The sequence below is a fragment of the Notamacropus eugenii genome, chromosome 1 (assembly GCF_028372415.1).
Source record: "Notamacropus eugenii isolate mMacEug1 chromosome 1, mMacEug1.pri_v2, whole genome shotgun sequence".
Lineage (NCBI taxonomy): Eukaryota > Metazoa > Chordata > Mammalia > Diprotodontia > Macropodidae > Notamacropus > Notamacropus eugenii.
The window spans coordinates 125443449-125458659 of NC_092872.1; the positions used below are offsets into that span (position 1 = coordinate 125443449).

At 39.5% G+C, this 15211-nt stretch overlaps 1 protein-coding gene across 7 annotated transcripts in view; it reads right to left on the reverse strand.

Annotated features, from left to right (window-relative positions):
* The window catches only part of CA12 (carbonic anhydrase 12), a 250157-nt gene that overhangs the window by 41312 nt on the left and 193634 nt on the right, over positions 1–15211 (reverse strand). The window lies entirely within an intron of this gene.

Below are 15211 nucleotides of genomic sequence, written 5' to 3' on the forward strand. Positions count from 1 at the left end.
GTATATAATATTCCAAGCCCTCTGCTTCTTTAATGGGGAAGGTGCCAAATCCTATATAATCCTGACTCTAGTTCCACAGTATCTGAATTGTTGGGTTGTTTTTTTTTTTTGGTTGTTTGCAATACTTTCTCCTTGATCTGTGATCTCTGGGATATGACTATGATGTTCCTGGGAGTTTTCATTTTGGGATCTCTTTCAGAGAGTTATTGGTGGATTATTTCAATTTCTATTTTGCCTTCTGATTCTAATATATCAGGGCAGTTTTCTTTAGTAATTTCTTGAAAAATGTTTCCAGGTCTTTTTTTCAATCATGGCTTTCACATAGTCCAATGATTCTTATATTATCTCTCCTGGATCTGTTTTCTAGAGCAGTTGTTTTTCCAATGAATAATTTCACATTTTCTTCTTTTTTCTTTTTTGATTTTGTTTCATATCTTGATGTCTCATAAAGTCATTAGTTTCCATTTGTTCAATTCTAGTTTTTAAGGAATTATTTTCTTCAGTGAGAGTTTGGACTTCCTTTTCCATTTGGCCAATCCTATTTTTTAGGGAGCTATTTTACTCAGTAAATTTTTGTATATCTTTTCCTATGCTATTGCCTCTTTTTCATGATTCTCTTGCATTACTCTCATTTCTTTAACCAAATTGTCTTCTACTTGTCTAATTTGTTGGCTGATAGCTTGTGCTAGGAGTGTGGTCACTGGGGTAGGACCTTGCTGCCCTGCACAGATTGTTCACTTGCCTAGGGAGCTGCTGGATTGCAGGAGGGTGGGACTTCAGCGATGGATTGTTCCAGGTTTGGAGCCTTGCTGCAGGCCCCCTTCTATGAGGTTGACTGCTGCTCTGCTGCTCATGGACCTCATTCCCCTCCCAGCAGTGAGACAGACCTTTCCAGCGGGGCTGGTAAAATGCTTCCATGTTCCTAGATCAATTCTGAGGTGAGTTTCTAGTTGTTTGGAGGGAATTTGGAGGGGGAGGGCTTCAGAGGGTTACTTCCTCACTCTGCCATCTTGGCACCAGTACTACCTGCTTTTTTCAAAGTAAATGTCATTGCCTCCTATATGGGCACTTTGCTGATTCACCTAGTCTTCCCTCTCCTCCCTGGACCTCTGTCCTACTCTTTCTCTCTCCTTTGTATTTATGTACGTTACCTCCTTTGATAGAAGATAAGCTCCTTGGAGCCAAGGAATATTTCCTTGTTTAAATTATAACCCTAGTGTCTGACACACTGTCTTTCACATAAAAAAAGACACTTACTAAATAACTGCTGGATTATGGAATCATAAAATACGAGCATTAGAAAGGATCTCAAAAGCCTTCTCATCCAGCCCACAAACAAAAGGAATCTCCACTATAATACTGAATCAACCCAAGTTCATTCTTTGTTTACATCCTTTCTCTCAGCTCTGATTTCTTATTATCACCTCTTTAGAAGCAAAATCTATAGATGTGGCTCAAACACATATCAACCCTGTCTCAGGCCATTTTACTCAGATGCATTTAACTCAAGCATTCTCGAACGCCATGACTAGATAATGCTAGATAATGCAAGACTGCCCAAAGAGATGGGGCCTCTTTATGTCCCAAAGTCAAGTCATGTCAAACAAAGTCCCAAATGGGGAATCCACTTCTCTCAGGAGAGAGCTCTTCAAAGCCTCATTGTCTAACCTTATTTTCCAAAGCTGTTCTTAAAGGACTTTCCTAAAGCACTGGTTCGACCATATCACTCTTCTACTCAAGCAACTCCACAGACTCCCCCATCACCTACAGGATCAAATAAGAAATCTTCTGATGTTCAAAGACCTCCATAAACTAATCCTGTCCTACCTTTCCAGGCTTCTCCTGATTTACTCTTCTCCATGCACTGCTCTTTAATCCAGCTCCAGGCATTTTCTCTGAAATGTTCTCTCCCATCATCTCTGCCTACTGGTTTCCCATCTTCCTTTAAGTCCCCATTAAAATCTCATCTTCTACAGGGAGCATCTACCAAGCCCTCTTAGTTCTACACATTCCCTTCTTTTAATAATTTCCTATTTATCCTTTATGTAGCTTGTTTATACATAATTATCGGTTTATTGTCTCCTCCATTAGATAGTGAGCTCCTTGACACCAGGAACTATCTTTTGTCTCTTTGTATCCTCAATGTTGAATGCAGGACCTGGCACATAGTAGGCCCTTAATAAATGTTTTTTGATTTACTGACTAGGATCCTTCTATTTAACTCTCTTACACAATCAACATTTATTAGGTACCCTAATATCTTCCAGGTACAGTGTACACAAAGACAAAAATCAACCATCCCTGACCTCTAGTTTTGAATTCTACGGTTGGGGGAGAGGGTAAGGAGAGGTCCTAGTGGTTGGGGGTGATGGGGGAGTGAGGAAAGATCTGATATAGAAGGTAGAGCTTGAGCTGAAATTTGAAGGAGGTGGAGGTGTATAGGGAGAGCATTCCATGCATAGGTCCAGTCGGGTTAAAGGCAAGGCAGGAAAGGGAAAATGGAATGTTGTATGAGAGGAAGTAGCAGTTAGTCTGTCTACAAATGACTCTAACTCACTATAAATCTGAATGCAGCTCACATTTCTGAATTCCTATAAAACATGGGTCAATAAAAATATATCAAAGTCCACAACTTATTTAATTTAGTGAAAATTCTTAGTTTAATAGAATTCAGCACCAGACTGAAACCCTTGGGTAGTCCTCATTAACCAATTTTGTGGCTGAATTTTTAAAATTATAGTTTAAATATCTAAACATGGTCAGACTGTAATTAAATTTATTTTTTACCAAAAGGTCAAAATTGATTTCATTTAAATATAAGTTTTTCTCCTGTTTGGAGTTTAGGAAGTATATTGTAATTTTTTTTTTTGTAGAAAAAAAGAATAACAAAATACAGTCCTACTTCCTGGAAACAAGAGAATAGGGGAAACGGGTGAAAGAAATGATTATTTGCACCTAGTTCCTAAATGAAAATAGAAACTTTCAAGTAGCAAAAATAAAGGCATCTTCCGAATGAGATGCAACTCAAAATACATTTGCCTGAAAACAAGCATGGCATCCAGAAGATGACTTTAGGACTTGCTTCTTTTATTATAAAGAGAATATAAATATATATAAATACAAACATAAAGAGTGATTTTAATTATTAGTACATTCTTGGAACAATACGTCCATCTCTTCTGACAAGAAGTTGCTTGTTTCTTCCACTCTACCTGTCCACCCCCAGAGCATGAACTTGGGGGATGAGAAGCTCTAGCTGAGTCACTAGAATTGAATTGCTAGGGGAAAACTTTAATTTCTTTAATGCCATACCCTATTCAATTTAGACATTTAATTGTGTGCTTCATTTTTCTTCAGCTTTTAAAGAGCTTTATGATTTTGTCAGTGTGGGTCCCTCGCTCCAAAGGAGAGTTCAACCCCTTAATGACTTAGTAGACAGTCTGTGGTAGTTACTAAGGTGAAAGGATACAGCACGAATCTCTCCAAACTTAGGCAGGTTCTTGTCCAACAGTTTGCCTCCAGGGCTATACAAGAAGCCTGTCTAACTTGGCAGTACCTGCCAGAACTTGCGTTCCCCTGGCTCTTATAGTCTTTGAGGGTCCCCTACACACCCAGGTGAGGCCCTGGAGTAACACTTTAACAGAACATCTTTGTTTTTAAGCTTTTATAATAATAAGAGTAGTGTGAATACTGAGTTACTATGAGTTACAGCAAGTGCAAAATAAGGTCAGCCACTATATTATTAATAATCCTAATAGAAAGTTTTCTGATATCTACCCTATACCCCTCTTTCCTTCATTTAAGCCCATCTGCTCAGTCTTTCCTACCATGGGAAAAGAGCCAATATTTATTTCATCCTTAATAACCCTTATACCTGAATCCTATTATTAAATTCACTTTCAGTAATTTTTTTTAATTAATCCCAATACCTTCACCTTCTCTCAAAAGCACTATTTTCTAGTCTTTTGGCCAAATTTTCCTTTTTACTCCTCTAGAAAATGAACTCTAGCATTCTTTATATGTATCTTTTTTGCTTCTAATGGGGGTGTAAGTGATACTACCTTTTAACTTGAAACTGATTTTGCTTATCAAAATCATATTCTTACCTAAGACCTCGTTCTGGTGCTCCCTCTTATCATCTCATCTAAAAGTTAGACATCTCTGCTTCACAATACCACAGCCCTCAGCTGTACACAGCACACATTTTTATAGCGCCTATCACATTCTGCCTGGTTTTGTAGCTATTTATCCATGTGTTTTAAACCCACAAGTAAATCATAAGTTTGAAGATAAGAACATCTTTGTATTCCTTTTCATTGCCTAATATACAGTAGGCAATCGATAAATATTTTTTGAATGAATGAATGGAGGTTTTTCTCTAAAGACAAAAGATGTATATTTTCTAATTTAACAAATAATCCTGGGCACAGAAGGAGTCCCTGAGATGTAATTTATTTATTCATTCATAAAGATTTATTAAGTGCCCAGTATGTGCCAGTTACTTTGCTAGGTACTAGGGATTGTCAAAGAAAAAATATTAATACAGTACTGTTTTAGGCACAAGTCTGCCAGAAACAATTTTCATTAATTCGACCTAACATCCAAGTATTTCTATCTTAGAGAAAGAAATATCTATACAGGAATAGGTCTGTCCTATCCCACCTCACCCACCATCCTAGATATAACTCTACTCTAAGAAAATTTGACCTAGCACTTATAACAATCTTGAAGACGGAAGAAGTTGTAATCTGATAAAATACAGTTTAGGGTTAACATTCCAGAACAATGGTTACTTAACCTTCAAGTATGGAATTTCTGTCTTGACCCTTTCCCTCAAGGACTGAACAAGCCTCCTCCCTGAAATCAATATCTATATGGCAATGCTCTCTGAGTAACAGAAGAGGGCACTTTCCCTCAGAGTGAAAATGATAGTATTTCCCTTAGTTGGGTCATAGCCCAACTCCTTCTGGAGATGAGAAAATAGCCAGAGCTCCTCTTTGTTCCTGATTTGGTTTCCACCCTTCATCCATCCCCCTAAGAAAGACCTTTTGTTCTACCCACTTTCCTAAAGGGAAAGACTGAAAAGTGCTTTTAAACTAGAGACATATTTATTTCTTAATATTGACAGAGAAACTAAAAAGTTTTTTGTCTTTTTTAAACATCCTTCCACTGGATAAAAGACAAAAATAAAAAATAGTGTCTTTTCTCAAGCAGTTTCCATCCTAGAATTATTCTTTAGACTGCAAGGCAGTTTACAAAAGGTCACTAAATTATTTCACAATTTCACATTGCACCATAGTTCTTGAGCTGGATGGGATCTGAAAGTCATTCTAGCTCAACCCACCCATGACAAGACTCTGCACATAATATAGCTGACAAGCAGTTGTCTGGCCTCTGCTGGAAGATCTTCAAGAAGGGGGAGCCCATGACCTCTTGAGGCAGTGTACTTTGGAAGTTCTTCCTGACGTGGCATCTATATTTGTCCCTTGGCCACTTCCACCCATTGCTCCTGGTTCTGTCCTCAGGGACCAGACAGAACAAACCCAATCGCTCTTCCATATGACAGCTCTTCATATACCTGAACCACAACCATCACATCTGTCTAAGTCTTCTCTAGATCAAACATCCTCAGTTCCTCCAACTGATCCTCACATGACGTAGACTCAAGACCCCTCAGTATCCTAGATGCAAACCAGCTCATCGATGCTGTTTTAAATCATGGCATGCTGCACAGAACCAGAAACTCAGATGAGGTCTGATGAGGACAGAACATAGTGCACTCTCTATTCCCTTTCTGTTCCTGGAAACTGCAACTCTAAATCCAACTGCTCTAATTTACAAATGAAGAAACTGAGGCCCATTGAGATTAAGTGACTTGTTCAAGGTCACAAACGTAGTAAGTTTCAAAGGTGAGATTTTAATCCAGGTTTTCTGATTACAAGAGCCCATGTTTTTTCTACAATACCACAATACCTCCAAGGCTTTTTTTTTTCTCTCAATTCAGCACACATCTACAGGCAAACAACTGTGCCAGGTTCAAGATTTTTTCAAATGAATAATCCTCATAAAGTGCCCATTCAGCAGAGATTCTTAGCCCTTTTTTGTGCATATGTTAGATTGGCCAAGCCTAGGGACTCCTCAGAATCATGTTTTTGAATTAGTGGAATAAAAAAATAGGATTACAAAGGACGCCACTGAAGTTGAGATACAGTTATCAAAACATTAACAAGTTTACAGACCCCAGGTTAAGAACTCCTTCTGTACAGTCTTAGTATCAATGATTCTAACGTCCATTTTCTTTCTTTGCTAGTGGATGTTACAAGAAAGCTGCCTTTCCCTTTAAGAGACTGACACTAGCTAGCATTAACATACAATTTCAAGGTTTTCAAAGTGCTTTACAAATATTATCTGACTTTATTCTCACAATGAACTGAGGAGGTAGGTGCTATTTTTATCCCCCTTTTACAGTTGAGGAAAATGAGGCAAAGTGAGGTTAAGTGGCTTGCCCAGGTCACACAGCTAATACATGTAAGAGGCAGGATTTCAACCCAGGTTTGTTTGGGTTTTGTTTTTTGGTGGTTTTTTTTGCAATTATGTAAAACAATATTAGCCATTTTGTGCTAGAAGACTTGAATAAGAGAAAAGATGCAAGAAAGAAAGTGAAAAATAGCATGCTTCAGTCTGTAATCAAACCATATCAGTTCTTTCTCTGGAGGCGAATAGCGTGCTTCGTCATGAGTCTTTTAGGATTGTCTTGAATCGTTTTATTGCTGAGAATAGCTAAGCCATTCACAGTTCTTTATCACACAATGTTGCTGTTACTGTGTACAATGTTCTCCTGGTTCTACTCAGATCACTGTGCAGAGGTCCATATAAATCTTTCTAGGTTTTTCTGAAATCATCCTGCAGGGCATTTCTTACAGCACAATAATATTCCATTACAATCATATACCACAACTTGTTTAGCCATTCCCCAATTGATGGGTATCCCTTTGATTTCCAATTCTTAGCCACCACAAAAAGAGCTGCTATAAACACTTTTGTACAAATAGGTCCTTTTCCCCTTTTTTCAATGTCCTTGGGATAGATATTCAGCAGAATCAGAATCCAGAACCAGCTGGATCAAAGGTATGCACAGTTTTATGGCCCTTTGGGCATAGTTCCAAATTCTCCAGAATGACTGGATCAGTCCACAACTCCACCAACAGTGCATTAGTGTCCCAGTTTTCCCACATCCCCTCCAACATTCAACATTTTCCTTTTTTTGTCATATTAACCAATCTTATAGGTGTGAAGTGGTACCTAAGACTTGCTTTATTTGCATTTCTCTATTCAATAGTGCTTTAGAACATTTTCTTAACATGACTGTCTAAAAATTGCCTGTTCATATCCTTTGACCATTTATCAATTGGGGAATGACTTATATTTTTATAAATTTGACTCAGTTCTCTATATGTTTAAGAAATGAGGCCTTTATTGCCATGCTCTCCTAATTTGCTTATGGTATCTACTCGGGCCTTTTTGACTCCAAGTCCAGCCCTTCCTCCACTTCACCACCTCTATGTAGTAGAAACTTCAAACCAAACTAAAGGTCTGTAAAGCAATAATACTCTCTCACATCTTATAGGGATATATAAAACCTAAACAAATCCCAAAGCAGGCGCTATTCATCACAAGCCACTTCTGCTTGGTTGTTTTTTTTAAGACTGGAGGATAGCAGGAGTCCTGAAAAGCTGTAGTTCTGAACCAGATGAAGAAGAGTAAGAACAAGCCAGGGGCAAAGAACTACCTTAAGAATTCAGAGAATAAAGCCTCACGCCATGAGGAAAAAACTGACAGTTTGACTCTCGTAGTATATCAGAAATAGCATTCTTTCTGAGCAAAGGCTGATACAGTATCTAAGGTTGTTGTCCTTAGTACTCCAAAAAGACGAAAATGACAACACTGTTGCCATGTGTCCAACTGCAGCTGATAGAGTACTACAAGCTCAGAAGGCTCTGCCACAAGGTGGGTCCAAACAGTCCTTTTGAACATTTAGAGTGGAGATGGTTCTAAATCGGTGCATTTCCTATGCTTTTGAGCTACTGCAATCCCCCTTTGCTCAAAGAGCGGTGTCTTCTTTGATGCAGGCAGAGGCATGTTGGCAACAGACAACTCCGGGTAATACCCAAAGACCCTCAGAGGAGAACCTTGAAGTCACATCATGTGGAAAGAGAACTGATTCAGTATTTTTTCTTTTCAGATTTTCTTTCATTCAAAGATTCTAAGGGCTGACAGTGATCTCTTGGGAAATGCTTCCGTTTCTTCAGTGCTTGGGACCTCCAGTGAGGAATTTCCTGTGTTGATACTGATCAGTGCCTTCTCTGAAACTTAGTCTCAAAGGGTGCTCTGGAGCAGGAAGTGACTCACCCAGAGTCACACAATCAGGGTGTCAGTCAGGAGTCAAACTCAGGTCTTCCTGGCTCTATCCACTACACAAGGCTGCCTCTCTCCTCTTTCAAAAAGGAAAGATACATCTCTATCCAATCCAAATATAATTATTATTTATTGGCAATCATGGCCCTAGGACTCCTATCGCTATTCCCTTTGACTTTGCTGATCAAAATACCCCTTCCTGGCCACTACTCCTCTATGTGTATTATGTTCTACTAGTATGTAAGGCCCTTGGAGGCAAAGGACAGTCTTGTTTTTTGCATTTGTGGCCCCAGTGCCAGCACGGTGCCTGAAACATAGCAAGTGTTTAATAAAAGCTCATTTGTTCCTTCACTCACTACTCTGGCTATTTAAGGGATCGCTATCCTTCCATTTCTCACTCAAGATCTTATCACTCCAGCCCTTAAACCACAGCACAGCCGTCTCTCCATGCCCTCCACTCCAAACCTATTGTTCCCAGCCTTGATTAGCTAAACACATGGCTTGGCACACAGGCACTTGATAAATACGATGGATTGAATCAGATTATTGATCTGATCAGCCCCTCAGTGGTTCTGTCTCAAGTACAGCACTGACCCAGCATTGTCAAAATAGGAACCTCCTTGATATGTCTTCCCAATTGTGGGCTGATACTTATAATATGGAGGCAGATAGGTGGTATCATGGATAGGGTGTTGAGTCTTGCGGAGTTCAAATCTGGCCTTGGAAACAAACTATGTGATCCTGGGCTAGTCACTTAACCCTGTTTGCGTCAGATTCTTCATCTATAAAATGAGCTGGGGAAGGAAACATAATATGGAGTGATCTGATTGACTTTTTCAGCAGCCACATATCTTCTTTGACCCACATATTCCCAGGATTATGTCACACTAAACTATGTCAAATGCTTTATTTATGTCAACAGACACCGTTTATTGTGTTTCCTTGATCCTTTAAGCTTTTTATCTTGATTTTGAAAAATCAAGCTAACTTGTCATGATGTGGTTTTTTTGTTTGCTGGATTTGTTTCAAAACTAGACCTGTGAATTCATAGATATGATGTCTGGTGAAGAACTCCCTCTACCCCGGCAGGCTGGCACTTCCTCTGTAACTTCCAGAGTACACCAGGCACTGAAATATTAAATTACTCACCTCATGTCACACAGTCAGCTGTGCCCTGAACTTGAACCCTGTCTTACTGTCAGGGTAACTGGCCAGCTCTCCATCTGTTATAACACACTACCTCAACTGATTTATTTTTGACCAAGTGATATTATTTATTGAATTTTTTACTATTTTATGTTTCCCTAAAAACATTTAAAAATTAGTCATGTACGTAGTGTGTTGGAAATAGCAGGAGGCTAGGATTTCAGAGATATCTTCCACTAGCTAGTTGTGTAATTATAGGCAGTTCAACACAACAAACATTTTTTAGACATTTAAAGTAAAAAAGATAATGTGCTATGTCCTGGGCTACAAAGACAAAAATGAACCTTTCTGCCTTTGAGGAACTTACATTCTACTGCAATGTTTCTTAAACTTTTTTTGTTTGTTTATTAATGATGCAATACTCTTTATGGGGAATCATGAAGCTGGAAACAGAGAAGGGCTTTGTGACAATTAGGACTCCAGATTCATTCATTACCCAGAACTTGGGATTCCTGAATAGGTTATATAGTATTGGAATTAATTGTTCTTTAAATGTTTTATAGAGTTCCCTTGAGAACCCATCTGGCCCTGGGGATTTTTTCTTAGAGAATTCATGAATGACTTTTTCAATTTCTTTTTCTAAGATGGGCTGGGTTATTTACATATTCTGTTTCCGCTTAACCTGGGCAATTTATATTTTTGTAAATATTCATCCATTTTGCTCAGATTTGTTGGCCTACAATTGAGCAAAAGAGTTCCTAATAATTGTTTTAATTTCCTCTTATTGATGGTAAATTCTCCCTTTTCATTTTTAATACTGGTACTTCGGTTTTCTTCTGTGTTTTTCTTTTAAATCAAATTCATCAGTGAAGCCTTGGGATTCCTCTCCTCTTACCCCCTCTCCACTTTTGAGACTTGTAGGTGAGCAGGTAGGCAGATTGGTGCCCCTTCTGTAATGACCATCTCCGTGCCATCCTTGTGGAGAAGAATATGCAGTGAATGGCACTTTGTTTTGTTTGGGCTCTGATGGTTCATAACTTGAGTTGCAAATTCAAAAGGACCCAGATTCATAGTGGAGGCCAAAAGAGTTGGTTTATAATTTATGAAGTTTTAAATGGATATGCAAAGAGCAACATTTCATGGTGTGCCATTTGTGAGAGCCATGTTCTACTGAGTCACTCATGCCATCTCTTTGGGCTTCAGGTTTCTCCAGAGTAAAGTAAAGATTTTGTTCAAAATGACTTTTAAGCCCTTAGCACAGTGCCTGGCAGAGAGTAAGCAGTTGACTTGACTTGTCCTTTCAGCCCTAAATCTTTAGATGACTCAAAAAACCTTCACTTTCACTCGTGATAGTCTTCGATTTTTCACTTGCTTCCACCCAACAGTAAGTGTAAATCTTTACCTTTCCTGCACACCTAAGTTTACTTAAAAGTCCAGTGATCAGAAAAAACAACAACTCAGCAGCCTAAGAGTTACTTACACAACATCCATAGTCAATAACTCTCACAAAACCAACCCCATCTCTCCAGTTTCTCCTAGGCTTTAGGGTGTTCTCTTAGGAGCTAACAGCCAGAAGCTTCAAGAAAGCATCCTCCTCCCTAGACAGCAACTCATCCTGGCCAACTTCATTGTGACCTTTTACAGCAGGTAAAATCAAACCCCACATTTGTCAAAAACTAAGGAGCTTCCTGAGTCACTGGAGAGAGCATCACAAGACACTTCGCCATATTTCTATTGGCGTTGTGTGGTGGGTAGGTATCTGTTTCTGTTCTGTATCCTGAAAAAGGTACAAGGTACATACAGCAGCTTGATGGAAAACTTTAAAAAATTAAAACATGTTAAGTCAGTTTTATTTAGCTCTAGATTTGTACTGGGCTAACCTTTCCAGTATGCCAGAAGTGAAGTGACAAGTAATGAATATTAGTACACCTGAATGTTGTTTTATATAACAAAACTGTCCCTGTGCACATATCAAGTTTTTGTAAGTTGAGTATTTAAAATGAAATGTGAGCATGTAATATAAAGGAATTGTAGCAAGGAATTAAATATTAAATTTTTAAAACTGTTTTTCAGTAATCCCCAGATTTATCTTTCAGAACAATAATATCATTCTTGTTTTCTTTGATCTTCATACTGCTGTAACAGCACCACCACCGATGAGAAGCATTTAAGCAGCGCTCTGACGTTTGTAAAGCACTTTACGCACACATCTCATTTGATCTGCACAACAATCCTATTTTTACAAATAAGGAAAGTGAGGCTGAAAACATTGAGTGACTTGTCCAGAGTCCCATAGCCAGTGTCTGAGGCAAAATCTGAACTTAGGTCCTCCTGACTCGAAGTCAAATATGTTATCCACTGCATCACCAAGCTGCCTCAGTACAGAAACAAAGCAAAAAGCAAAGCAAAAACCAGATAAAAACTACAGATGGAAAGGCCCCCCAAAAAGTCAGCCTTCCTAAAATGGGAAAAGAACAATGTTTGCGGTCAGGAGAAAAGATATTGAATAACTGGTATTAAATTGGGAACTCAGCCCCATAGATATCACCCGAGTGATTTCAAAGGGATCTCTCTGAAATCAGCAAAATCCATTCCTTTCTTCATTTTAAACTAATCTTGCCTCCCAAATCTGAACCTTCTGTCACAAATTTGTTTTGCTTCCCCTCTTCTCTTCTGAAATTCTTCACTAGAAAATATTGGGGGTCCTTTTAACCCTCTGACTGCTTGTGACAGGCTAGTGTCTGGGGCCTGGGATTACATTACTGTGTTCTACTGCCTTTGCCCCCAAATCTGGCCCTTTACAATTTCCTCAAAGCAGAAAAAAATGGCAAATAAACAAGCAGATAACTGACAAGGCAACATAGTTCTTATTACTTCCCTATTTGTGCTGAACTATTTTTACTCAGGATTATCTTTTTTGAAAAAAAAAATTGGCTGATTTTAGAACATAGCAAGGGGTTAGGGAAATGGAGTTCTGAGCTCTGCTAGATGAGCCAGTCAGTGGTAGCTATAGTACTGGGTCATCTGAAAGTGTTTAACTTCCTTGTGCCACTGGTGCTTTGTCTACAAAACTGGAAATCACAGTTCCTTTGTGACCATCAGATGCAGGCCTGGGGCACAAACACGTGTGCTACCGATGGGAGAAAGGAAAGACTCATGGAATTGGCTATCTGAAAGTTAGTATCAAAAGGAAGATTGTCTTGATCAGGAAACTGGAATCCATATTCACTCCAGTTTGAAGAGAAAGGCTGAAAGAGCTTAAGACTCTCTCATTCTCATTTCCACCAGATTCTTTTTTCAAATTCCCAGTCTTTACCACATCCCTATCCTACTTCCACTCCCACACCATACCATACCATAGTATCTTTTTTCCAATAGCTAATTCTAAATTCCCTGTTTTAAAGACAACAACAACAAAAGAAAAATAGTAGTGGAGAGACTGCTACCCAGCCTGGTCCCCAGCATGCCCAGGATGAGAGCAAGCCCTAGAGGAGTAGCAATAGAAGCAGAGATGGGTGAACTGAAAGAGAGAGGGACAGAATGTTCATCAGGACTGAGCGGCTTGTCCTCCAGGCATCGGCCTTTGCCAGGTCTTGAGTAGTTGGGCAGTGTTATTTCCTTTCAGCTTACCCAAACAATCTGTGTTCCTGCACTGCAGGGACAGAGAGATACGTGCATTTGTATGGAACTGTGTTGAAATGGATGCTGAGGACACCGACGCCTGTTGTTCTGGCTGGCTACCTGCAGGCATGACGTGACATTAGGTGTACTGTAGTTCCCATTCTCAGTGCACCAGAGCATACTGATGAGTTCACTGCTTTCCATTAGCTCTGAGAGGATTATCATAGATGAAGGTAATAGGTTCCTAGGCTTAGAACTGAAAGGAACTGGAGAGGCCTTCCAGTACAATTCCTTCATTTCATAGATGAGAATGCTGAGGTGTGCAGGGATTAAGTGACTTGCCTGAAGCTACAAAAGCACTTTGAACCAAGGTCTTCAGATTTCAGAGACAGTGTACTTTCTGCCTTGTAGGCCAGAAGTCGGGAGGCACCAAAATTGTAATTTCTGGGCTCTTGCCTTCTCTGGCTGCTACTGAGACTAAACGAAAGTTCTTGTCTAAGATGGGATATGTCTGGTTCTGATGTGCTCGTTTTCTCTTATCACAGTAATTAAACACTGTGTGACCTTCACAGAAGTGACCTGGTAAAGCACATTCAAGAGATGGGGAGGAAGGGAAACTGCTAAGTAGGTGAGGGTATAAGGCCAGAGATTATACACACACACATACACACACCTCTAAACTGAAGTCCGAACCTAGTCCAGTTTAACATAGGGAGCCCTACCAGTGCATGATAACTAAGTGCCCTGAGATTCTCAACTAAGAGAAACAGGGAGATTGACTAATACCCACAGTGCTCTGGGGGTTGCAGAGATAACACCTGCAGGTCCAGAACCAGGGTTGGTAGCTCAAATACGGATCTTTGGTCAGTAGAGGCAAGTTCAGCAGGAACGTCACCATAATAAGTGAAGATCTCTCCAGTAGATGCTACAATCTAAGTGCTTTCAGAAAAGTTAAGAAATAATTACAACTGGGCATCTCACATAAGACTGGTGTGACAGAGCCCAGAATAATAGGCTAGAATTTCAATTAGACAGTAACTGAAATTATAGGGCAAATTCAATTAATGATAATGGGTCAGATTACTGTCCTTAAGGGAAATCCCCAGAGCACAGGAATAGGGGTATATTTACACGGGAGAAAGCACGCCATGACTATTTTGGTCTCTCTTTCCTAAAAGATCTTTGCTGACCTCTTTCAATGAATATCAGAGACTGCCCTCCTCCTCTGGGACACAGGCAGAACCAAGCATAAAGGCTGCTGTGTTCTTTTTCAGCTCTTATAACTCTGTACCTTATGTGAAGACAAGAGTTATCCTTAATTAAATCAGCCCTATATAATTGCTCTAGTTCCCTAACTGATGTGGAACTGGGGTGTAGGGTAACTGCCATTTTAAACTCATTTTAATTCCTAACAAAATCCTTCCTTTAATATTGTGGTTTCTGTTTGAAGACATACGTGCTTTATTGCCAGAGAAGAAAAGGTAGCAAATAGAGTGGGGGTAAGGAAAGTGGGGTTTTTTCTTCTCAGTTTTCTAATATTTTCTCTCATGTGTTTCAGTTATGGTACTTGGTAAGAGTCTTTTTTGGGGGGCAGGGAGGGAGGGTAGGGGATGATGGCAGAGGTGTGAATATTATAGCTTATTATCTAGCAGATGCAAGTCCACTGTGTGCATGTATGTGAAGGGGAGGTGCCAAGTTGGAGAGCATGGGAAACCTGGGAGACCAAAAATGTGATTTGGTTTCATAGTGAATCAGGATTCCCATAGGAAATTTTTCAAACAGTGAATTCATCAGTAATAGACATGTTTATAAGTGGGGGTTAGAGAGGGAGAAGGGAAGGGAAGGAGTAAGGAATGAATGTCTCCATCAAGCTATAATCTTCCCTTTCTGAGTATCGTTTCAGTTCTATTATGGATGTGGCATGGTGGAAAGAGAATATCTGGTAAACATACTTGGAGTCAGAAAGCTTGGGTTCCAATTCTGTCTCAAGAGACTTACTAGCTGGATGGCCTTGGGCAAGCTGCTTAAT